The 25,708-nt window shown below is 51.4% G+C and overlaps 1 protein-coding gene across 1 annotated transcript in view; it reads right to left on the bottom strand.

The window, feature by feature from the left end:
* NFASC (neurofascin) overlaps nt 1–13,286 on the bottom strand; it is a 77,484-nt gene extending 64,198 nt beyond the window's left edge. Inside the window, exon 1 of the mRNA XM_041422635.1 lies at nt 13,173–13,286. The gene's annotated coding sequence lies outside the window, so the exon portion shown is untranslated. The remainder of the gene's footprint in view (nt 1–13,172) is intronic.
* Nucleotides 13,287–25,708: the final 12,422 nt, after the last annotated feature.

Raw genomic sequence — 25,708 nt, 5'->3', positions numbered from 1 at the left:
GAATCTGGAAAATTATTCATGAAGAATGAGGAAGAGCTCGGAGCAGACCCTCTGGAAGCTGGTGGGAAAAGGCCCTTCCTTGGCGTTCCCATCGGGAAAACACTCCTGATTTATTATTAAAGAGGGAAAAATTCCTTTTTGTTGTTGTTGTTGAGCTTAATTAGGAGGAAAATCTTCCTGGAGGAATTCTCGGTGATCCCAGCCTTGCTCCCAGCCCCTTTCCCACTCCCCTGGTTTTCCAGAGACTCTGGGGTCAGAGCATCTGAGCAGGAGGGGAGTTTGGGAAAGCAGAGCAGGCAAAGCCTGCCTTTAAACAGTCCTGGAATTGTCCCATTCCTGGGTGCTGATTCCCTGCTCCCAAGGGAATTCTGCTCCATCAGCTCCCGCTCCGAATTTCCAAACCTCCTCCAAACCTGTGCTTCCTGCTGCTCCATCCCTGCCCTTGAAGGGGCACCCTGGCTGCTCTGGAATTACCCCCATCCCAAAAATCCTGCTTCCCTCCAAATTCCTGGAGGCTGCAGGGAGCTCCAAACCTTCTCCTGTGTCCTTCCCACTGCTCTGGAATGACCGCATCCCACAGCAGGGCAGATCCCACAAGGATTTGATAAATTCCACCTCCTCCTCCTCCTCCAAGGGCAGGGAGTCGCCTCCCTTTCCCTCTCCCATGCCCCGCACAGTTTTCCCTCTCCAGAGCTCAGGCTGAGGTTTCCCCTCTCTTTATCCCCCCAAAAATGTCTCAAATCCAAGGATTTATGGGAAATTCCCGCACAGTTTTCTCTCTCCAGAGCTCAGGTTGAGGTTTTCCCCTCTCTTTATCCCCCCAAAAATGTCTCAAATCCAAGGATTTATGGGAAATCTCCACCTTGTCACAGGTTATTCCAAGGATGGGGAGCCACTTCCCTTTCCCTCTCCCACATCAGGCACAGTTTTCCCCTCCAGAGTTCAGGCTGAGGTTTTCCCTCTCTTTATCCCAAATTAAAAAATGCCTCAAATCCAAGGATTTATGGGAAATCTCCACCTTGTCACAGGTTATTCCAAGGATGGGGAGCCACTTCCCTTTCCCTCTCCCACATCAGGCACAGTTTTCCCCTCCAAAGTTAAGGCTGAGGTTTTCCCTCTCTTTATCCAGATTAAAAAATGCCTCAAATCCAAGGATTTACAGGAAATCTCCACCTTCTCCCACATTATTCCAAGGGCAGGGAGACACCTCCCTTTCCCTCTCCCATTTTTTCCCCTCCAAAGCTCAGGTTGAGCTTCTCCTTCTCTCTATCCCAAACTCAAAGATTTTCCACATCCCGGGAAGGACGCCCTGAGCCCCCCACACCCAAAAAAATACCCATTTCCCTCTAAGGTTTTCCACATCCTGAGGACTCCCTGAGCTCCCCACATCCCAAAAAATCCTCACTTCCCTCTGAGGTTTTCCACATCCCAAGAAGGACTCCCTGATCTCCCCACATCCCAGAAAATCCCTGTTTCCTCCTAAGATTTTCCACATCCTGAGAAGGAACCCCAAGCTCCACACATTCCAAAAAATCCCTATTTCCCCCTAAGATTTTCCACATCCTGAGGACACCCTGAGCCCCACACATCCCAAAAAAAATCCCCCTTTCCCTCTCCCTGTCCTCCCCTGGCTTGTCCCAACCCCTCCACCCCGGAGAAGCACCGAGGCTTCACAGCCTTGATCTGTAATTCTGACTTTCTCCGCCCTTCCCTTCTTTCTCCCTTTTCCCGCGGGAACAATGGGGCCGTGGCATGGACACTGCCCACTCTGTGCCCTCCCCGTGCCCGAGTGCCAGCCTGGGCCTGTCCCCGTGTCCCCGGCGGGTGACAGCGTTTTGTTCCCAGATGCAGCTTCCTTTTGTTCCCAACCCTGCGGAAAAGCAGAGCAGAGACGTCCCCACCACTGAGAATTCCCAGCCTGGAGTTTCGGGCTATCCCACCCATATTCCAGCTTGGAATTGTTGGGTTTTCACCTCTGCAATGGAGCACAGCAAGAAAATTCCAGAGAAATTAGGGAGTGTATCACAGGGATCCGCATTTCCCAACCTCCCGCACCCTCGTCGCTCATCCAAGGATTTTCCAGCTGGGAAAGAGCCAACCCCAGCCAGGGAAAAGGGGGAATTTCACTGAAAATAAAATTAAAACTCCAGATGAGGACTGGCTGTGTATCCTGGCTCCAGCAGAAATTCGGGAATAGATGGGGGAAGGAGGAAGTGGGGAGAGGAATCTTTGTTGGGATAATTTTCCGGGATTTCCCTGGAGGGTGGTGCAGGAACTTCAGGAGAGACTTCCCAGAGGATAAAAGCGGGAATTTCCCAGTGAAGGGCAGCGGGAGATTAGAACTAATCAGGCGGGCCCAGGAGCGATAAACCCGCCTTAAAAACAAAGCTCCGCTTTGTAGCTTTAAATGAGGAGTCGCCGATCCCATCCACGGCTTCGTTAGCATCTCATTAATATGCAATTCTCATTTGCCTGATTAAACGGTTGGGAGTAGGGAAGACAGGGAGGAGGAGGTGCCCCGGTGCTGGCTCCGAGCCCTGGGGACACTTTTTGGGGTAAGAATTCCTGTTTTCCTGCTTTCCAAGGTGCTCTCCAAGGATTCACCTTTTTCCTGGCCTGGGTGAATCCAAACCCTGATATTTGGGAGTGAACACAGCAACATTCCCAGTTTTCCAGCTCCCCCATCCCAGTATGGAATGAACGTCGTGCCAGGGGGAATGTTCTTATCTCCGCCACCAAAATTCCCTCTTTAGGGCGACTCTGAGAATTGGAGCTTCCTGGAGCCGCTCCCGAGGTTTTGGCGCTTCCCCGAATCCCATCCCAGCTCCCTCCATCTCCAGGACCCCCCAAATCCTCCCTCCCCCACCACAAACCCTTTTCAGTTCCACTCTGAGCCTCATTAAACCCCCGGGAGCTGCCAGGATAATTCCAGCCTTGCTGATCTCGGATTTTCTGAGATTGGGCGATGCCCACCAGGCACGGCAGAGAGATTTCCAACAGCTGGAAAATTGGAATGGAGTCATGAGGGAGAAGGATGGGAAAGCAAGAGGAGCAAAACTCAGGATTTGAAGCCATCAAACCCCATCCCTGTTGATGGATTTGTTCCTTCTCCTGCTTTTCCCTGGGTTTGCTGGAATTAAAAGCTGCTCCAGCCTCTCAGAGAGAGAACATGAAAGGGAAGCAAGATCTGAGTGAGGGCAAGAAGGTTTTAATTTCATTCCCTAAAGCAGCTCCCAGGATGTTCCGTTGGGATATCAAAGGAAAAATGAGATGTTTTTGAGAGGATCTGTTCCTGCCCTGGGCATTCTGGCCGTTCCATGATTTCTGAGGGAGAGCAGGAGGAGGAGGAGGAGGGAACAGCAGCGTTCCCAAGGGTGCCCATGGTGGCACTTCCCAGACTCCCCCAGGTCACTCTGCCCAGTGCTGGACTGGTCCTCCACAAAGATTTTGGGATTTCCCAGTGCCCAGAATCGGAAATCCCACCTGGAGAAGCCTCAGCTTCCCGATTTCCCGGGTTTGGCTCTGGCTCTGTGGGGCTGGAGCTGCGGTGGCCCTGGGACATCTCCTGGTGGTGTTCCCAGGATCTTCCCTGAGGAGCGGAGATGTCCCCAGAAATTTCTCCTGATCCTGGAGATGTCCCCAGGAATTCCCCCTGACCCTGGAGATGTCCCCAGGACTTTCTCCTGATTCTGGAGGGTGGAGATGTCCCCAGGACTATCCCTGATTCCGGAGACACCCCTGGGACCTTCCCCGACTCTGGAGAGTGGAAATGTCCCCAGAAATTTCTCCTGACCCTGGAGATGTCCCAAAAATTTCTCCTGGGGGGAATAAAGGGAAGAACGAGGGGGAATAAAGGGAAGAATAAAGGGGGATAAAGGGAAGAATCTTCCTGATGAGGACTTGAGGCTGAATCCCGAATCCTCCGGAAATCCCAATTAACACTTCAGAAATCCCAATTATCGCTTCGGTGCACCTTGAACTTCCTGCTCCTCCTCCAGCATTCCCAGCTATTCCTGCATTCTCATTTCATCTTTCCCTGCTTAAAACCACATCCCACCACTTTCCCTGGCTCCCAGGGGAACCCTTTGGGTCATTTTCCCCCCAAAAAGCCCCTGAGATGAGGTTTTGGGATGAGATTCCAAGGATGTGGCTGGAACAGCTGGGTGAATCCCACACCGCTGGATCAGAGGGCTCAGCTCCACCTCAGGGCACAGTTCCCACTCTTTCCTCTCCTCCAGCAGAGCATAGGGTTAAAATTATCCCTGAGCAGCTCAAATCCCAACTCCTGGGGTTTTTTATGGCCTCTGGAGCCCAATCCCGAGGACAACTCCGGCTGCGGCACAGATCGGGGGCAGAAATAGCAGGAGGGTGGCACGGAGCGCTCCGAGGTGGCACAGTTTGGGATTGGCACATCCTGAATTGGCACATCCACCTGCACCTGGGGGATCTCCCAGGAACGGCCCCTTCAAAGCCTCACCTGGCTCAGGTTGGTGGGAATAAGATCCTAAAATTCCCAGTGCCCCTCCCTTAGTGGGAAAGGGATCCCAAAGCCCCTCCATGGCTTCTTCCAGATCTGGTTTAGTGGGAAAAGGATCCTAAAATCTCCCAAAGCCCCTCCATGGCTTCTCCCAGGTCAGATTTAGTGGGAAATGGATTCCAAAGTCTCCCACATCCTCTCCTGGCTCAGGTTTACAGGGAAGGGGATCCCAAAATCTCCCAAAACCTCTCCTGTAGTGAAAATGGGATCCCAAAATCTCCCAAAGCCTCTCCTTTAGTGAAAATGGGATCCCAAAATCTCCCAAAGCCTCTCCTTTAGTGAAAATGGGATCCCAAAATCTCCCAAAGCCTCTCCTTTAGTGAAAAGGGGATCCCAAAATCTCCCAAAGCCTCTCCTTTAGTGAAAATGGGATCCCAAAATCTCCCAAAGCCTCTCCTTTAGTGAAAAGGGGATCCAAAATCTCCCAAATCTCCTCCACAGCCTCTCCCAGCTCAGGTTTCCGGGAAAAAGGATCCCAAAGCCTCCCAAACCCCACACTGCCCATCCCATTCTGGATATAATTGAGCCATCTGTCCTCCCACATCCCAGCAGCTGTTTGGGATCAATCCCAGCCATTCCCACCCCCTTTTCACCAGACAATAGGGCAGGAACTGCTTTTCCCTTGGGAGAAAGGGTTTTGTTTTGCTTCCTGGGGGGTTTCATCCCTGGATGCTCCTGGATATCCATGTTTTTCACCTTGCTCTGGTTTGGAAGAGGAATTCTGCAAACCATCCATGGATGGGAATTCCCAAGAAGTGTCCATTCCCACCTCCATCCCAAATCCAGGATTCGGGTCAAAATCCTGCCAGGAACACTTTAAAAACCCCAAATTCCCCCCAGCTCCACCATGCCACTCCCAGGAATCATTCCCACCCCCATCCCAAGCCCAGGCCTGTCCAAAAAGGCTGGAAAAGGGAGACAAAGAAGCCAGAATTCCTGGAATCAAACATCCGGGAGCAGCCTGCTGTCCTGGGCCAGGGCCAGCTCAGCCTCGCAGCTGTCACCAGGGCCAGCATCATTCAGACGAGGTCAACCAAAAATCCCCAGGCTGGTCCCAGCTGCTGGGATGGCCAGGAATAAAATCCCTGGGGAGCGCTGGCAGCTGGATCCCGGAGCTGTCAGCAGGAAATGGCAGCCTGGGATGTGCAGAATCAGGTTTTGAAGGACATTCGGGAAAAATCCGCCCTCTAAAATGTGCAGTTCTGGTGTTGGGTGTAAAAAAATACGTGGATGAATTCGGCCGAATTCCAGCTTTTCTGGAAATTAAGGGGGTTTGGACAGGAAGTTTGGGTTTAAGATATTTTCTGTTAGAATGGAAATTTTCCAGGTACAGGGGAAGAAGGAAATGGGATTACCAATTTGTTGAGTGGATTTGAGGCGGAATCGTGGAATCACTGAGTGTTTGGGTTGGGAGGGAGATTAAGATCTTCCAGTGCCACCACAGGGACACCTTCCACTATCCCAGGTGGCTCCAACCTGGCCTGGGACACTTCCAGAGCGTGTGCCACCCATGGTTCTCTGGGAATTCCATCCCAGGGCCTCCTCACCCTCACAGGGAAAAATTCCTTCCCAATATCCCACCCAATTTTCCCCTTTTTCAGCCTGAACCCATCCCCTTGTCTTGTCACCCCAAATCCTGCAGCAGATTCCATTTTCCTTCCTTGTAACTCCTTCAGATCCCGAGGTTTCCAGACAAATCAAATCCCGAGGTTCCCATACAAATAAAATCCCAAAGTCTCCACCCAAATCAGATTCTGATATCTCCACTCCAAGGGATGGGGCAACCATGGATTCTCTGGGAATTCCATCCAGGGCCTCTCCACCCTCACAGGGAAAAATTCCTTCTCAATATCCCACCCAAATCTCCCTGAACCCATTCCCTTGTCCCATCACCCCAATTCCTGCTGCAGATTCCCTTTTCCTTCCTTGTAACCCCTTCACATCCCGAGTTTTCCACACCAATCAAACCCTGAGGTCTCCACACAAATCAAATCCTGAGGCTTCCACACAAATCAAATCCTGAGGTTTCCACACAAATCAAATCCCAAGGTTTCCACACAAATCAAATCCTGAGGTCTCCACACAAGTCAAATCCCGATATCCCCACACAAACCAAACCCCAGTTTCCTCACACAAACCAAATTCCATTATCCCAACACAAACCAAATTCCATTATCCCAACACAAACCAAATCCCAGTTTCCCCACACAAACCAAGTCCCAGTTTCCCCACACAACATTCCCTTCTCCATTCCCACCATCCCCAGCCTGTCGGAAGTGCCACCAGAGGAGCTCCCTGAGCGTCCTGGCACGTGCGGGTGGCACAAAGCCCCGTCCTGTCCCTCCTCTCCTCCTCCTCCCAGCTGGGATTGCCTCAACCGCATCCCAAAGGAGACCCCAACAAGGAGCCTTTGTGGTCGGGTCTGCTGGGAATGTCAAAGCCAGATTTCAGGAATGTGACAGCACCGAGGTGACAGCAGGGACGGGAGCGTCTCCCGCACCCCGCACTCCATCGGCCCCCGCCGCGCTCACAGAGGAGCCTTTATCCCGCATGGAGCGGGATTGGGAACCATCCCGGCCCCACAAATGGGGCTGTGTCTGCAAATCCAGAGTGGCTGGCGGTGTCACCATCCTGGATAGCTGAGAAGGCTTCGGGAAGAGGGGGGAAAATGGAAAAGATGGAGCAGAAGTCATCCAACTGCATGGAAAATGAAGTTGGAAAGGAATTCCCTTTGGGGCAGGAAGGAATCCAGAGCTCCCTGACAAGATTTGAGAAAGATTGTAAAGGAATCCAAAACCTGGATGGATCCTGGTGGGTTTAAAATCCAGGGGAATACTTTGGGAAGGGCAAATGAAACCCAGAGGAAGAGCCTGCGGAATTGGGAAGAGCCTGCAGGATTGGGAAGATCCTGTGGGATTGGCTGATTTTCACGTGGGGAAAAAGAGAGGACTGGGATTCTTTTCCTGCCCACAGGTTGGTGGATTATCCTATAAAAACTGCTGGGATTATCAAATAAAACCTGACAGGAATACAAAAAAAAAACCCTGCTGGGAATATCCAAAAGAACCACTCTGAATATCCAACAAAACTTACTCTGAATTTCAACCAAAAACTGTTGTGAATATCCAATAAAACCGCTGTGAATATCCAATGAAACTTGCTCTGAATATTCAATAAAAACTGCAGGGAATAGCCAATAAAAACTGCTGTGAATATCCAAAAAATCTGCTCTGCATATCCACCAAAACCTACTTGGAATATCCAATAAAAACTTCTGGGAATATCATAGCCAATAAAAACTTCTGTGAATATGCAAAAAAACTGCTCTGCATATCCACCAAAACCTACTTGGAATATCCAATAAAAACTTCTGGGAATATCCAATAACTCTGCTCCTAAATGATGGGCAGCTAAGCTCTGTCCAGGAGGAGAAAATTCCCCAAAGCCACAAAAAGAGGGAGCGGATTTTGTTCCCTGCTCCCAAAAATCCCGGATGCAGCCAGATCCCCAAACAATTCCAGCTGGAATTACCTCAGGGGTTCACCACCATCAAGATCAGCCCTAAGCTCAGCCCAGCAGAGCCAGGCTTTACCCACGTGGGTTTTTTAATCTGTCCTAAATTGTGGAGACCACCCAGCATCCAAACTGCAGCTTAAAAACCACACTGGGGGTGGAAAAGGGGGAATTCCCACATTCCCTGCATTCTGTTGTTCCAATGTGTCCCCGTTTTCCCTTTTCATCCTGGATTGCAGTGGGAGCAGGGAGATGGGAACTCAGGGAATAACGTGGAGTTCCCAAATCCCCCGGAGGGGCTTCAGCACCCTGGAGAGCGGCCGGATCCAGGAGGATTTTCCTACCCACTGACATTCCCAGCTTTGGCATTCCCACGTTTTCCAGAGAATTTGTGGCTGCCCCATCCCTGGAATTGTCCAAGGCCAGCTTGGAGCAACCTGGGATAGGGGAAGTTGTCCCTGCCTGGAATGGGATGAGCTTTAATTTTCCAACCCAAATTATTCCATGATTCTGCAGCTCTTTGAACTCGGAGATCTGTGGGATAAGCAGGAAAAGGGACCAAGTCAGAGGGGAAAAGGGAATTTTGGTGCATTTTCCACAGATCCGAGCAGAACCTTCCCACCCTCCCAGCTCCCACTGGAGCTGCCAGCCCGGCCTATCCCTGCCAGGAAATTTCAGGAGGAATTTGGGATTCAGGCTGACAGAGCCGCGGGATCAGATTCCGACTGTCCCTGGGAAAAGGAGCAAAATTCCGCTGCCAAGGAGGCAGAAAGCGGCGGAAAACCTGCCAGGAATTGCGATGAACCTCCGGCTTCACCTTGCACCAACCCCGGGGGTTGTGCTCCTGTTTTCCCACTCCCTGTGAGGATCCAGGTTTGCTTCCAGAGGTGGGAAAGGAGCATCCCGGAATCCAGGACAGGGATTTATCAGCTTTTCCCAAGGCTGGATTGCACAAAGCTCCCCCTTCCCTTTGGATTCTCCTCCAGCAAACTGGGAATGCGCCAACCTCTTGCTTAAGGCTCGCAGGCAGAGGAATGCAAGGGAAAAAAAACCCCAAATTCTCCTTTTACGGGAAATTCTCCGCTATTCCCTCTCTCCTGTGCCCTTTGGATGCTCCCTCCCAGTTGCATCCCTGAGGAAAACAGGACTGGGTCTCAAAATTCCAGAATGAAATCCAAAGGAACATAAGGAGGCGTTGTCAGGAATTTCTGTCCACGCGAACTCATCCCTGGTTTTTTCCGTGGATAATCCTTGTCCCCCGATCTCATTAAGTGGGAATGGTGATCCCAATAAGCCAAGGGATAAATCCTCCTCTTTTTTAATCCGTAATAACTCAGCCCGGTTTCTTTCAGCTCAGGATTAAAGGGGAAAAGAAAGGGAAAGGGAGGGGGACACGGATTATGGAACATTTCAACTTCCAGCAAGTTCATTCCAAGCCGGAATCCCTGGAATTACGCAATAATTATCCTGGACAGCCCAGAAAGGAACGAAGGGGCTTCGGGAAGAGGAGGGGGAAATGGAAAAGGTGCAGCAGAAGTCATCCAACAACACAGAAAATGAGGAAAATGAGGTTGGAAAGGAATTCCCTCCGGGGCAGGAAGGAATCCAGACCTCCCTGACAAGATCTGACAAAATTGTAAGGGAATCCAAGCCCTGGATGAATCCTGGCAGGGTTTAGGAATATTTTGGGAAGGGCAAATGAAACCCGAGGAGTAAAGGAAAGTGCCAGAGCTTTTTTCCTTGTTTTTTTTTAGGAGTCTCCCCACAGGTTTTGATTCTTAAATTCAAATAAAATCTGAGGGTTTTTTCTGAAAATCTGATTTTCTCACTGGGTTTGAATCCTCCCAATTCAGCTGCACCAGAAAAGTGAGGAAAACAGGGAATTCCACAGCTCCCAGAAAGCAAAGAAATGAAGGAACTCTGCCTGAACTTCCAGGTTTTTCTCCCTGGGAATGAAGTTCTGCTGGGATTTCAAGGGTTGGTGCTGCCCAGACGAGTAAATTACAACCCCACAGAAAATCCACCCCCACGTGGAAAACAAATCCAGAAATTCCTGCCGAGTGCTCCCAGATAAAATCAGAGCCTGAGGAACGTCCTGGGAATGGGGCTGTTCCATTTTCCCAGATTCCTCAAACAAATCCCAAACTTTTCCCCCGGAGACTCCTCCTTCCCTGAGCAAGGGCAGGATGGAGCCAAAAAATTCCAAAGCTCCAGATGGAACCAACAAATTCCAAAGTTTCCAGTTCCCTTTACAAGTCCTCCCTCCCCAGGTGAGCTCCACTGGTCTTTATCCAGAGAATATTTCCTTGGAGCATCCCATAACCACCAAATTCCTGATAATTTCTGCATTTCTGAATAACTCTGATCTTTACCGGGGGATGTTTCAATGGAACATCCCAGAACTGTCCCGTTCCTGCCATATTCTGAATTTCTGGATAAAAGTCATCTTTATCCAGGGAATATTTCCTTGGAGCATCCCAGAATTTCTCCACTCCTGCTATATTTTGAATTTCTGGATAAAACACATTCTTATCCAGGGAATATTTCTTTGGAGAACCCCAGAACTTCCCCATTTTTCTCAGCAGGGCAGAGCAGGTGACAGGACCAGAGGCAGGATCTGATCCAGGACCATGATCCCTGTGGATAATTCCTTTTCCCAAGGTCACCCCACCTGGGATGGAGCACTGGGATTAAGAACAGCTCCAGTAGGAAGTGAAATTTCCTTAAATCCATTTATTCCCCCTTTTCTCCACAAAGGAAGCACCCAAAAAAAAATCCTTTTTCCTGCTGCTCATGTCCATCCCTTTTCTCACATTCTTGGGAATCTCCAAGAGTTTCCTGGGATGGAATTCCCAGATTCCCATCCCCATTCTGCTCCAGACTCACTTTGTGGTTCACACCTGATCCCAACCCCTTCCCAGCTCATCCCTGAGATTTCAGGGTACAACCCCTCTACACCCAGGAGTATCCCATGAGTATCCTACTCGGAGTACCCCAACCACCTGCCAGGAGCAAAAACATGGAGAGAAATCCTCATTTTTCCCATTATTATTCAATATTTTTCCCCATTTTTGGGATCCTTTGTGGTGGACTTTTTCCAGCGGATTTTGGTGGATTTTATACCTCCCTCAAAACCCCTGGAGAGAATGAGAGGGAAACAAATCCTGCTTCATTCATTTGGAAAACTTTGGATATTCTCCATTTAATCATCAGTTGGGAGAAAGGAAGATTGGATTGGGCTGGGGTTAAACCAAATCCCTTGGGATGAGGACGAGGATGAGGATGGAGCTTTGTTAAGCCCGGAATTAACACAAAACCAGGCCCAGGTCCCAACTCCTGTAAACAAAGTCACTTTTCCAACCAAACAACTTCTCCCTGCCAGCCAAGCGCTTTTCCATGCATTATTTATGTTGGATTCACGTTACAACCACACCAAAAAAAAAAAAAAAGGGAAAATCAGCAAAGGCCCAGCCCTGAACTGGGAAGCAGCAAAATTTAAAATAGAAATCGAGCAGAAAATGCCAAATTTGAGTTTTCTTTCAGGAGAGAAAACAAAGTTTTCTTGGAACAAAGCAGCCCCTCGGTGTCTGCCAAAGAGGGGGAGGTTTTCCAGGAAAGAAAGGAGTCAGCATCCCTGGAAAAGTCACAGGATTCCTGCTTTTGTCCTCGGCAGCTGCCAGGAGCACCCCGGAAACACCACAGCGCCACAGGATCCATCTTAAAGCAGCCGGGCCCCTGCTGGGCATGTCAGAATTCCAGCTTTTCCCGCAATTCCCGCATCCCCCCGGCCCTCGGCACTGCCCCTCCGCCGGGACCCAGCCGGGAACAGCCCGAGGTGACTTTGGGGAGTGCTCCAGAGCCATCCCGAGGAGCTGACCTTGAGGAAGCAGCATTCCAAAGGGAAAAGCAAAACCCACCCGAGCAAGACGCACCGGTCATGCCCAGTTTTAGCAGGGATGGGATTTTCTGGGCAAAAACCCTATTTTCCCACTCAAACCTCCGGGTGCCATTCCCAGAGGCCTCCCCGGGATGGAATGCGCCCTTTCCCTGCTCCCTGCCCTCCAAGGAGCACCTGAGGCCATGGAAAAGGGAGGACCCCGCTCCATCCCCGCTCCATCCCAACAATCCCTGTCCCCCAGGCCCCAGCGCTCCCACGGCCTCCCCTCCCTCCTCACCCCATTCCCGAGCTTCTCGCGGCCGTGGAGCCGGGATCCCAATGATTCAGCACTTTCCCCGCTGTTCCCGATCGGGATCGATCCCCGGGAGCGGCTGCGGGAGGATGCGGATCCCGCACCCGCCATTTTCCCACCCAGACCTCCTCTGGGTGCCATTCCCAGAGGCCTCCCCGGGATGGAATGCGCCCTTTCCCTGCTCCCTGCCCTCCAAGGAGCACCTGAGGCCATGGAAAAGGGAGGACCCCGCTCCATCCCCGCTCCATCCCTCTCCATCCCAACAATCCCTCTCCCCCAGGCCCCAGCGCTCCCACGGCCTCCCCTCCCTCCTCACCCCATTCCCGAGCTTCTCGCGGCCGTGGAGCCGGGATCCCAATGATTCAGCACTTTCCCCGCTGTTCCCGATCGGGATCGATCCCCGGGAGCGGCTGCGGGAGGATGCGGATCCCGCACCCGCCACTCACCGCTCGCCGCCGGGCCCCGCCGCTTCCCGGCGCCGCATCCCGAGCCAGGTGCGTTTTCCCGATGGATTTTTTCCGGCCCAGGATGTTCTTCCGGAGGGAAGGCGACGGGGAAGGAGCGAGGCGCGTCCCCCGCAGAGCAATCGCCGCCCCCCGCGAGCTCTCGGCGCCCCAAAGATGCGCTGTCACCCCAAGGTCCCCACCCGGGCTGCGCTCGCCGTGCCCCCGCACTGCCACCGCGGGGTTTTGTCACACGCAGGGACACGAAGCCGTGACGTAAGAGCCAAAATCCCATCACATGCCCCAGCTCCCCCCTCCCGGGGTCCTGACAGCAAAAACCGGGAGATTCTGGGGGTCACCGAGCACGTTTAGGACCCCAAATCCGCGCTGAGGATGCGCGGACCCCCCCTCCCCCGCCCCGTGCGCATCCCCGAGCATCCCGGAGATCTTCCCGCATCCCGGCGCGTCCCCATCCCGGTTTGTCCTTACCGGGAGGAGCTGAGGTGGCCGCAGCCGGGGCTCGGTGCGGGCTCGGTGCGCCGCACTGCGCGCTCCCGGGCGCGGCCGCGCCGCACTGCGCGCTCCCGAGCGGGCGGAGAGCGAGCGCGGCCCGGCAGCGGCGGCAGCGGCAGGAGGAGGAGGAGGAGGATGAGGCAGGGAAAGGAGGGAGGAAGGCACGGGCTGGAGGGGAGGGGGCAGAGCAGGGGGAGGAGCTCATTAGCGGCGCCCTTAATGAGCAGCCGCAGGCGCTCAGCGCGGGGCTGAGCCCTTCCAAGGCTGAAGGCGCAATCCGGGGACAGAAATGAGAATTTTGGGCAAGGAAAGGAGGAGTTTGGCTCACCCCGAGGAGCTGAGCCCTCCCAAAGCCCCGCGCGCAATCCGGGGACAGAAACGCGGATTTTGGGCAAGGAGGGTGCAGAGAACCCCCCAAAGGCGAGGAGCTGACGCCTCCCTATGCCTCGCGTGCAATCCGGGGGCAGAAACGCGGATTTTGGGCAAGGAGAAGACGCGTTTGGGTCACCCCGAGGGTGCGGAGGGTCCCCGGGGGGTTGTGTGCCCCCCAAAAGGGCGAGGGGCGTCCCCCGGGGCTGCTGGAGAGGAGCGCGAGTGGCACCGCTCGGCTGGGGGGCGACATCGGCTGCTGGCACTGCTGGCACCGCTGGCACCGCTGGCACTGTCCCCTCGGGTGACCCCGCAGAGGTGACCGAACCGCTGGCACCGCTGGCACTGGTGGCACTGGTGGCACCGCTGGCACCGCTGGCACTGCTGGCACTGTTGGCACCGCTGGCACTGTCCCCTCGGGTGACCCCGCAGAGGTGACCGAGCCCGGACGTCCCCGCAGCCCCTCGGCCATCAGAGCTCTCTGTTTAATTAAAGCTCCCCCCGCTCCCAGGGAGATTTGTGGCCTCGCCTTCCCGGGTTTTTTATTAAATTCCCGGTTTTCTGCTGAGGCTGCAGGGCTGGAATTGATGGAGGTGGATGTCGGGAAGCGCCAGAGGGAGCCTGGGGTTCATCTCGCTGCTGAATGGAATATAAAATATGAAATATTTGATTTTAGAGATGGATTAATGTATGAATTAAATATATTAAATATGCCAGTGGAAATCATGGAGTCAGGAATCAGAGAACAGGTTGGGTGGATCCAATGGGTCCAATTCCATGGAATTCCATTCCATGATCCCAGGTTTTTCCAACGTGCTCTGGGACACCCAGGGACAGATTCTCTGGGAATTCCATCCCCACCCTGCCAGGGAAGGATTTATTCCCAATATCCAACTGAACTTTCCCCTTTTCCAGTCTGAGCCCATTCCCCCTTTCCTGTCACTCCATCCCTTGTCCAAAGTCCTTTTCCATCTTTCCTGTCGCTCCCTCAGCTCCTGGAAGGACACAGCTGGATCATCCCAAAGCTTCCCTCATCCAGACAGAACAATCCCAATTTCCCAGCCTGGAATTCCAGCTGGGAATTCCAAGGCTGGAGCAGCTCTGCAGGGGGGTCTCACCCAAGGGGACAGAGGGGCCGAATCCCCCTCTCCCGCTCCATTTTTATCCCAAAAATCCATTTCCAGGTGTCACCATCCCACGGAAATGAGGGAGGAATTCCTGTGGCAGAAATTCCATGGGGATCCCTCCATTTGCTGGATCGCCAGAGGGGGAAAAACTTCCTGGGGGGATGTGGGGACACAGCTGGAAACCCCAGGTTTGGAAATCTCAATTTCCCAATGGAATAAAACAGGAGCAGCTGCTGGGAAAGGAGGGAGATAAATCAATCAGGAATATTCTGGGATGGAGCAGAGTTCCAGACACCTGTCCCCAGCTGCTGGGAGCTGGGAAAAACCAGGAAAAAGCCATGGGGAAAAACAGGGAAAAGCCATGGGGGAAAATGGGGAAAATCCATGGGAAAAACAGGGAAAAAACCCTGGGGAAAATCAGGAAAAAGCCATGGGGGAAAACAGGGAAAAGTCATGGGGAAAAATGGGGAAAATCCATGGGGAAAAGTGGGAAAAAATCCCTGGGGAAAAACAGGGAAAAGCCATGGGGAAAACAGGGAAAAAAACATGGGGAAACCAGGAAAAAGCCATGGGGAATACTGGGGAAAAAACATTAGGAAATTTGGGAAAAAGCCATGAGGAAAAGCAGGAAAAATTCATGGGGAAAATTGGGAAAAAAAAAAGATGGGGAAACCAGGAAAAAGCCATGGAGAAAACTGGGAAAAAAACATGGGGAAAATTGGGAAAAAAACATGGGGAAAACTGGGAAAAAATCATGGGGAAAACTGGGAAAAAACCAAACCATCCTCAAGGATCAGCAACAAAGGACAAAAAAAAATCCAGGAGTTAAATTTGGGGACGTTTCTCCATGGATGTCACGGAAGTCAGGGACCTTGTCCCTGACACTGCAGCTCTGGGAACATCAGATTTCGCCGGGCTGTGCCTTTTCCACCCAGATCCTGCTGGATTTCGGGTGGGAGAAGGGAATTTCACTCCGAGCTGCCTCTCCAGCAGTGCTGACTGCTCCTCCAAGATGCTGATCCCGGAGAATTCCAGAGAGATCCAAGGGCACGCTGCATTTCTGAAGATGCTCAATGCCTTGTAAAGGTTTTTCCTCTTTTTTCCCCTATTTTCCCCTTTTCCCCCCCTTTTTCCCCTCTTTTTTTTCCCTTTTTTCCCCTTTTTCCCCTTTTTCCTGCAAGGGTTTTCCCACCTCTCCCATTCATGGCCACAAATGGCTGGGAAGGAATTGAAATGTCCCTTTTTTGGTGCAGTTTCCATGGGAAATCCCATCTGGAAGAGGCCACAGCCCTCACAAAATCTGATTTACACCACAAAAAATCTGATTTATTCATCACAAAATCTGATTTACAGGGCTGAGCTCTTTGGGCGATGAGCCAAAATTCCTTAATTTTTCCATGTAGATGCCTCTGGAAGAGGGAGAGAGCAGGAGGAAAAGCTTGGAATTTGCTCATGGAGGAAAGAAAACCGGGATGCATCTCCTGGCTTTATGGGAACAACTAAATCTGGTGTAAAAATGACCAAAATTCCCCCCCAAAAAATAGTTGGAAACACAAAAAATCACATAAATGGGATGGAAAATGCATCCTGAAATTCCAGGATCCGTTTGGGACAGGGGAGGGCTGAGATCAGCTGGAATTTGGGCGTTTCCCAGCAGGGAAATCCTTTCCCAGACCCAGCCTGGATCTTCGTCCTCGCTCCAGACCCTGTGGAAGGTCCCTTCCCTTGGCTTCTCCCTGGAGATTCCCAGCAATCCAATTATCCCGGTGAATCATGGGATGGAAAAGCGGGAAAATGAGTTTCTCCAGTCTCTTTGGGAAAACATCGATCTGCCTGAAAGCCTCAGGAATGATGGATTCGTGGGGAGGCTTTAGGGACAAGATGGTGACGGATGCGGGTCCCAGAATCTCGGATTTTATGGATGCGCATCCCAGGAACTCAATTTTCATGGATGCACATCCCAGGAACTCAATTTTTATGGATGCACATCCCAGAATCTTGGTTTTCACGGATGCACATCCTAGAATCTCGGATTTTACGGATGCACATCCCAGGAACTCAATTTTCATGGATGCACATCCCAGGAACTCAATTTTTATGGATGCACATCCCAGAACCTTGTTTTTTATGGATGCACATCCCAGAATCTTGGTTTTCATGGATGCATGTCCCAGGAGCTCAATTTTCATGGATGCACATCCCAGGAACTCGGATTTTATGGATGCACATCCCAGAATCTTGGTTTTCATGGATGCACGTCCCAGGAGCTCAATTTTCATGGACGCACATCCCAGACTCTCGGATTTTACGGATGCACATCCCAGAATCTTGGTTTTCATGGAGCAGCAGCTTCTCCTGCCCCAGGACATGGATGATCCCATCCAGGAAATCCTGGGATATGGAGCTTTTCCAGGAAATCCACAGGAGCACAGGCAGAGGGGTCATCTACTGTTTTTCCCAGTTAATCCAGGAATTAAAACCTGGAGTGGGATTTAAATGAACTCATCCTGAGTTTGTTATTCCAATACCAACTGGAAAACCAGCACAAATTCCAAAGTGGATTCCCTTGGGAGCCAATTATTGAAATTAAAGGAGAAGGGATGGCTCCTTTCAGCAATCCAGCTCCAGAGCTGTTGGAATTCCCAATCCCAGCACAAAAGGATGGAAAATCCCATTTGAAATTCCCCAAAATCCCAGAAAAATCCATGTTTGGAGCTGCCCGCAGTCAGGGAGTGCCACCTGCTGTCCCCGCCTGTCCCCGCTCCAGGGATTGACCCATCCCAAATCCCGGTACCAGGAATTCCCGACCATTCCCAAACATTCGGGAAGGGCCAAAAAGCAGGATGGGAAAATCGTCACCTGGAAAAATTGGTGACCAAGGGGGGAACCCAAAATTGTTCCCTTCATCGTGCTGGGATGGCAGCAGGAATTTCCTCCTGGAAAAGGAGGAATCCAGGCTTTGGAAGGAGCTGCTCAAAAAGCTTTGAAATCCCGGAATTCCTGGAGGTATCCAAGGAATTCTTGGATGCGGCGCTCAGGGTGGGGATCGGGCACGGGTTGGTGATCCTGGAGGGATTTTTCCACCCTCAGGAATCCGGGAATTCTCCATGGCCACGGCTCCTGGATTCCATCCCTGGCATCAGGGGATATCCAAAGGAAAAGGCCAAAATTCCCAGGAAGCAGAGGATGGGATGGGGCCAGAGCTGAGCAGGATTTGGGGGAAGGAAAATCACCGCAGAGAAAAGGGAAAAAATTCCAGCAAGGTAAGGTCAGGGAGTGCAGGAAAAGAGGGAAAAGCAACAAAGCTGAGCTTGATTGTTAATTAAAAACCTGCCTCTAATTAAGGATATTCCCCCTTGGGCAGAGGGATGATCCAGAGCTGATCCCATGGCAAAATTCCCACTTGGATTTGGTGATCCAGAGCTGATCCCATGGCAAAATTCCCACTTGGGTTTGTTTCCTGGGATGTGTCTGGAGCGTTTTTGGAGGGATCCGTGCCCGGGCAGGATTTGATGGAGGAACTGGAATCTCTTGGATCCTGCAGAAATCAGATTTTCCCGGGAAAACGGCCTGGAAAATCCTGCTTGGGAAGGCTGGTTCCATCCTGGAGAGAATTCCAGGATCTTCTTTCACCACTAGATCGCAGCACATCCTCAATTTCTGCTGCCAGAACATTCCCGGGCAGGGGAAAGGAGCCGCTGGAACATCTTGGAATTACTGGAGCAAAAATCCAGGTGGGAAATGGTGTGGAAAGAAGGACACGGCCGAGAACATTCCTGCCCTTAGGATGAATCCAACCCGCGGGAATTTCCTGGATGGGCTGGGAAAAAATGCCCCGGGCAGTATCCACTGTGTCCAGGGCTTCCCAGTTTCCCTTTTTCCACGGGGAAAAAGGTTGGAATGGGATCACTGGAGTCTGCTGGTCTCCCAAAATCCTTGGGTAAACTTGTCAGTATTCCCAAAATCCCAACCCCGGCCAAAAAAAAGATAATCCCTTTGGGAATGCTGAGCCCTCTCCTTGGAATTTGTGGGATTTGGTGGCCACAATCCTGGGAAGGCATCGAATGGCTCCAGAATCCCTCTCCTATGGGGTTTTTTTGGGATATTTCTCCCAGTTTTAACCCAGATCCCATTAATCCCATCTATTCCTCAGCAGGGAGTTGTATCCAGCTCCAAACTTCCATTTATTCCCATCAGCAAGCAAAGAAATCCCAGAACATCCCTCAGTTCATAAAATCAACATTTAAAATATCAGGGTTTTGTTCCCTTTTCCTCCTTTCCGAGCAGATCTTTGGAGTCATTTCATGGAGAAGCTGCCGTGATTCCAATCGATCCCAACCCCCTTCCCAGCAGAACCCACTGAATTTAAAACACTTCCAGCGCTGCCTTTCCCTCCGGAGGAAGATGGGAATAAATCCTGGGAGCCGGCCATAAATCAAAAATTAATCTCCTGAAGCGCCCGGCCTGTCCCAATCCCTCAAACAACAAAACAGCGGGAATTTATCACGGGAATTCATCCCGGTGCCTGCCAGGGGAGGATGGATGAGGGTGGAAGAGCAGGGAGTTAAAAAACATGGAAAAAAACCCCATGGGATTGTGGCTCTGAGAGGGTTAAATGTCACCTTCCATGGGATTGTCCCCCCAGATCCCTGGAATGCTGTCCCAGAATTCCCAGGGGAGCTCCAAGGAATAAATATCCATGGGGGTTTTTTGGGATTCAGCACTCACAGGGAGCAGAACAGGGAGGAGGCGAATTCCAAAGTCTTTCCATGGAGAAGGGAAATGAGGAAGAGAATTCCAAGGACTTTTCCATGGAAAAAGGACACAAGGAAGGGAATTCCAAGGTCTTTTCCATGCCCAAGGTGATTTTTATGTCCCAAATATTCCCATCCCGTTGGCACATCTGGATAACAACCCATTTAATCTCATTTTTTGGGAACATTTCACTTTTCCTTCTCTGTTCGTTCCCAGGATCAGGGATTTATCCCAAAATTGGGAATTTCCCAACTCTAAGGTGCTGCAGGAGGGCTCAGGTCGCATCCCACGGGTAGGAAAAAGTCCTGGAAAAAGGAATTGCTCCAAGTTTTCCAGAAAAATCAGAATGGAAACAGAACAGGAATGATTAGGGGAAGAAATCCCAGGATTTTTGAGGCTGGAAAAGCCTTCCAAGGTCACCGAGTCCAATCCCTGTCACCCAGAGCCCAGAGGAATTCCTTGGACACCTCCAGGGATGGGGATTCCAGGCAGGATGAGATTCCAGGAATTTTGGCTCCTGGAATTCCGAGGGGCTGAGCTCCAGCTCTCCCTGCCATGGGGTCATTCCTGGCCTTCCAGAGGGGCAGAAATCCCAGATTTTCCAGGGAAGAGGAGAAAATCTGCCTGGATTTTTGTTTGGATGGGAACAGTCCCGCAGCCAGCGGAGCTCCAAGGAATCCTCGGATGCTTTGATGTGGGAATCTCGTGGGAAGGGGAGAGAGGGGAACAAAGAGTTCCATGAATTCTCCAAAGGTCTCCAAGGAATATTTTTCCAGGGTGGGAAGCAGAGGAGAGCCCCAGCTCCTGAGCTGCAGCCTCCTCATTCCCACATCCCAAATCCCAATGGATCCATCCCAAACTCTGGCAATTTTCAAGCTGATTCCTATGAATCCCAAAATAGCTTTTCCCCCCCACAATTCCCAGCCTTTTTCGCCACTTTTCCTGCAAAAAAAAATTCCTTTTGATCTTTATTTTTCCCTCCCTCTCTTCAACAAACGAAGCCCAAACTCAGCAGCAGGAATAATTCCCATTGGAATTCCTCCGGGAACCTCTGGATCAGGACAGAGTTGTTCCATCTTCTAAAAAAATGGATTAAGGAATTAAAGGAATTTGTTAAAATATTTTCCTGGAAGTGGCTTTGGAGTCCCCTGGAGCTTTTGGGGACAGCTCGGACACTTCTCCCTCAAATTTGACTTTTATTGGAACTTCTCCTCCCCTTCAGTCAGGATTTTTTGGGATGTTGCTCCCAAATATTGGATAATTTAAGGAATGGGATTTAGAAGAGTTGGGGCTCCGAGGCTGCCTGGGTCATTCCCAGAGGATCCATCCAGTGCTTCCATTTCCCTTCTACCCACCCATTCCCACCCATCCCCACCCATCCCCCCCCCAATTCCCAACCCTTCCCACCCATTCCCACCCATTCCCACTCCTTCCCTTGCATTCCCACCCTTTCCCACCCCCATTCCCAAGGATTTCCATGCCACCATCCCACGTTAACCCTCGGAGCCCGGCACGTTCCTTTGCTGGATGCACAAACACGAACTCATTAGCAGCGCTAATTAGCAGCCCTAATTAGCGGGATGCTCCAAAGGGAAGGGAAATGAAGGAGAGGCGAAGGAAGGGATGGAGAAGAGGGGGGAGGGATTGGGAAGGGGGAAAAATGGGAATACAAAAGGCACGGAGAGAAAAGGTCAGGATAAAAATAGAACCGGGGCTGTTCCCTGGTTCTGCTCAGCTGGGATCTGGGATCTGGTACCAACAGCTCCGGAATATTCCTGATATTCCCAATATTCCCAATATTCCTGATCTTCCTGATATTCCTGATATTCCTGATATTCCCAATTCCCAGCTGGCACTCAACGTTCCAGGGAATTCAAACTGCCCAAGAGGAGTGACAGACAAATCCTTCCTCTCCCTCCTTCCCTCATCCTCATCCTCATCCTCATCCTCCTCTTCCTCTTCCTCCAGGTACCAAAAGCTGGATTTTATAGGATCCAGATCCCAATGGGGATGGGATGGGATGGGATGGGATGGGATGGCATGGGATTCATGGGATGGGATCCATGAGATGGGGTGGGATGGGATTCATGGGATGGGATCCATGGGATGGGATCCATGAGATGGGGCGGGATGGGATTCATGGGATGGGATCCATGGGATGGGATGGGATGGGATGGGATGGGATGGGATGGGATCCATGGGATGGGATGGGATGAAGTCACAGAGCCCAGGGCCCTGCAGCAGCCTGGAGCTGAGCTCCCTCTCCTTTTCCCATCAGGATCATTCCCATCTCTCATCCCATCCAGCAAATCCACATCTGCAGAAGCCGGGAAAGCTGAATTTTCCTAAAACACCTGGAAATTCCAAAACTCCAGCACTGGCACAAAAATCTCCACCTGTAGAAGTCATTCCCTCTGCTCCAAGACTCCAAGCATTCACCCACTCCAACCCCAATCCTGTGGAGCACAGGACAGATCCCAGCTGGAACCTGGGAATTTTGGGGTTGATATTTTTCCTGTTTGCCCTCTTTTTTCCCCTGTTTTTCCTGTTTTTTTCCCGTCCCTGTTTTTTGACCTGTCCCTGTTTTTTTCCCCTGCTTTCCCTGTTTTTTCCCCCTGATTTCCCTGGATTTTCCCATTTTCCCTGGGTTTTCCCCCCTGTTTTCCATCTTTTTTTCACCTGTTTTCCCTGGTTTTTTTCCCCCGTCCCTGTTTTTCCCCTGTCCTTGTGCCAGAGCCATTCCAAAAAACCTTAGGAATGACAAACGCCGCCCTCGCCTGCAATTCCGCTCACGGCACACGCGAAGGATTCCTGACCTTGCGGCCCTTTTTGACGGCATTCAAATCCTTCTTTCCGTCCCTCCCGGTGACTCCACAGCCATCAGGGCCGTTAATTGCCAGAATATTCCGAAGGGCGACGGAAAATTGCGGAACAACGGCCTCTCCCACCTCGCTGGAGGAATAATTGGGGACCCAGAGGTTGTCCCACGTGTCCCAGCCCAGCTCGTTTTTCGGGATTTGATGCCCCCTGTTTTCCCTGGTTTTTTTCCCCCGTCCCTGTTTTTCCCCTGTCCTTGTGCCGGAGCCGTTCCAACAAAACCTTAGGAATGACAAACCCCGCCCTCGCCTGCAATTCCGCTCACGGCACACGCGAAGGATTCCTGACCTTGCGGCCCTTTTTGACGGCATTCAAATCCTTCTTTCCGTCCCTCCCGGTGACTCCACAGCCATCAGGGCCGTTAATTGCCAGAATATTCCGAAGGGCGACGGAAAATTGCGGAACAACGGCCTCTCCCACCTCGCTGGAGGAATAATTGGGGACCCAGAGGTTGTCCCACGTGTCCCAGCCCAGCTTGTTTTTTGGGATTTGATGGCTCGGTGTTGCAATGGGAGCGCGGATGTAAATCAGTGGGAATGTGGCAGGGAGTGGGAAAACTGGGATTTTGGGATTTATGGCACGGTCTGTGATGTCTGTAGGGGTTTGGGATGATCTGTATGGACACGGAACCAAACAAAACCATTCCTGTGGCTTTATTCCCAATAAAAAAGCCTCATGATGAGTTCCATTCCCATCAGGGGGGCAGGAAAGTGGGATTTTCCCGTTGCTCCAGACCCTAAATTGGTAAAAAAATCCCTTTTTTGGGGCAGAAGTTCATTGGGATTTAATTAGGAAGAGAAATTGGGTTAATAAATCCAACATTTCATCCTGGAAATGCCTCTTCCCTCGGATCAGGGCTCTCTCCTGCCTTTCTTCTAGGATTGGGATTCTTGTCCTGCATTTTCCATAGGATCAAGGCTCTTTTCCTGCTTTCTCCTGAGCCCCCAGCAGGCCTGCAGTGAGGATTTGATTCCCAACCGAAATCTGAGCAGCAACAAATCAAGAATTAATCAGGTGCTATAAATATCAGTGTCCCTCTCCCCTTCCCTTCCAGCAAACCTCAGGATCTGCACATTCCCAAAAATTTCCAGATCCCTCCCGGCCTCCCATCATCCACCTTTTTTCATTCCACATTTTTCCTCCAGCTAGCCCAAATTGCAGCCACAGGAAGAGAGGGGGAATTTCCATTCCCAGTTCCCGGGCACTGCGGGTTTAACAGGTGGATGAACTTCCCAAGGATATTCCAGAGCCCTTCATTATCCTGGAATTCCTGGTTTCCTGCATCCAGGAGCCCCCAGCGTGGCCATGGCAACTGGTTTTGCTTAAGTGCAGCTCGAGAGCGGAGTTAATTTTAGATGGAGTGAGGAGGGAGCTGCTGCAATCCTTGGATTTCTCCTCCCAGAATGATTCCCAGGAATTCCTGCACCACGGCAGCCGCCTAAACTTCATTATCCAGAGAATAATTCATTATCCGTGGAATTACAATGAGGTTTGGGTTGGGAGGGGCCTTAAAATCATGTTCCAACCCCAAATTATTTAATTCTGACTGATCCATGGAGCTGATCCTGAGGAAAGGGAATTATCCATTATTCCCTCAGTTCAGGGAGGACATTTTGGGGCTGGAGCATGTCCAGGGAAGGGAATGGAGCTGGGGAAGGGTTTGGAGAATCCTGAGGGAGCTGGGAAGGGTTTGGAGAGTCCTGAGGGAGCTGGGGAAGGGGCTCAGCCTGGAGAAAAGGAGGCTCAGGGGGAATTTCTTGCTCCAAATATTTCCCAATATCTGAATTCCCAACATTTCTCAGTGTCCAGAGTCTGAATTCCCAACATTTCCCAGTTTCCAGTCACCAATCCCCATGGAGGAGCCAAATCTCTCCTCTGTGAGCTCCTCCAACTCAGTTTTTTTCCATTAATATTTTGCTGATGGATTTCTTGGCTCCTGTGCTGGAGCCAACAGCCAAATCCAAAGGAACTTTTGGAGAGAGCTTTCCAGAAAGTGCATCCAGAGCTGCCCATCCTCAGCAATCCCAGAGCCATCCTGCTGGGAAGGGGAAGGGAGGGAAGGAAAACGGAGCCAGAGCTCAGAGTTCATCCTGAAAATCTCCTCCTGTGCAGCTGCTGCAGGAGTCATTCCATCATTTATTTTTATCTGGCCAGGAAAATCCAAAGCTGCTCACAAGGAAGTTTTCCAGGTGAAATTTGTCCATGGAATTATTTTCTGGGAGGAATTCTCTCCGTTCCAGCCTTGCCCCAGCAAATCCAAGCTGGGGCTCCCGATGCTTCCAGCAGCACCAGCCCCGGGATAATTCCATGGGAACAATTCCATCCTGGATGGTTTGGGACTGGCCTGGAGCATCTCCAAGGACTTTCCATGAGTCCTGAGTTTCCCAAAAATCCTAGGGCAGCACTGGATGCATGGAGCTGTCTCTTCCCAAGGAGTGCTCTGCAGGATTTGCCCTCATTAAATCTCACCTTGTCATTAACCACAGGATTTAATTAATAAATTAGCATCTGGTTAGGCACAGGCAGGACGTGGAATGTGTCTCCAGAGGCCATGGATCTGCTGCAGTGTTGGGAATACCGGGCAAGGACAGGAAAATCCCGTGGGAAGTGGCGTGAGATGGATCCGGGATGGTCTCGCTGTGGTCGCCTGCCAGGATAATTCTTGGAATCTGGAAAGGGAATCTTCACCAGGAGCTGGAGCACCAGGACACAGGGAATGGCTTCCCACTGCCAGAGGGAAGGGATAGACGGGATATTGGGAAAGAATTCCTGGCCGTGAAGGTGGAGAGGGGCTGGGATGGAATTCCCTGGGGAGCCGTGGCTTCTCCTGGATCCCTGGAATGTCCAAGGCCAGGCTGGATGGAGCTTGGAGCAATCTGGGACAGCGGGAGGTGTTGGGGGATGAATAGGATGAGTTTTTGGGATCCTTCCTGCCCAAGCCATTCTGGGATAATGCCATTCCAGCCAGGAAAGGAACATGGATGCATCCCAGCTCCAGCAGCAACATTCCAGTGCTTCCATCCCATTCCAGCGCTGTCCCCTCTCCCCTGAGACCTCAGGATGATCCCAGCCAGGATCCCAGCCCCATCCTGGGTTTGGGATTAGCAAACGGGATTTGTCCCTCTCCCTGGTCCATTTACAGCTCATTTCCCCCATTTCCCTTTCACCTCCAGCTTTCCTGGGAATGCTCTGCCGGTGTTGCAAAAGCCAGGAATTATTATTCAGGGAAGGAGTGGGAGAGAGGCTCGAAATGCAAAGCGCGGGAGCAATCCTTAATCATCCCCATCATTAGTTAATTGCCGAGTCCATTCCGAGGAGAACATGGAATGCTAAATTTAGACGGAGCAACGGGATCTATTTTGGGGGATTCATGCGCTCCCCACC

The sequence above is a fragment of the Onychostruthus taczanowskii genome, unplaced genomic scaffold, assembly GCF_017590055.1.
Source record: "Onychostruthus taczanowskii isolate IOZ18803 unplaced genomic scaffold, ASM1759005v1 scaffold74, whole genome shotgun sequence".
NCBI classification, from domain to species: Eukaryota; Metazoa; Chordata; class Aves; order Passeriformes; family Passeridae; genus Onychostruthus; species Onychostruthus taczanowskii.
This window is presented reverse-complemented; position numbering and strand designations above follow the sequence as displayed.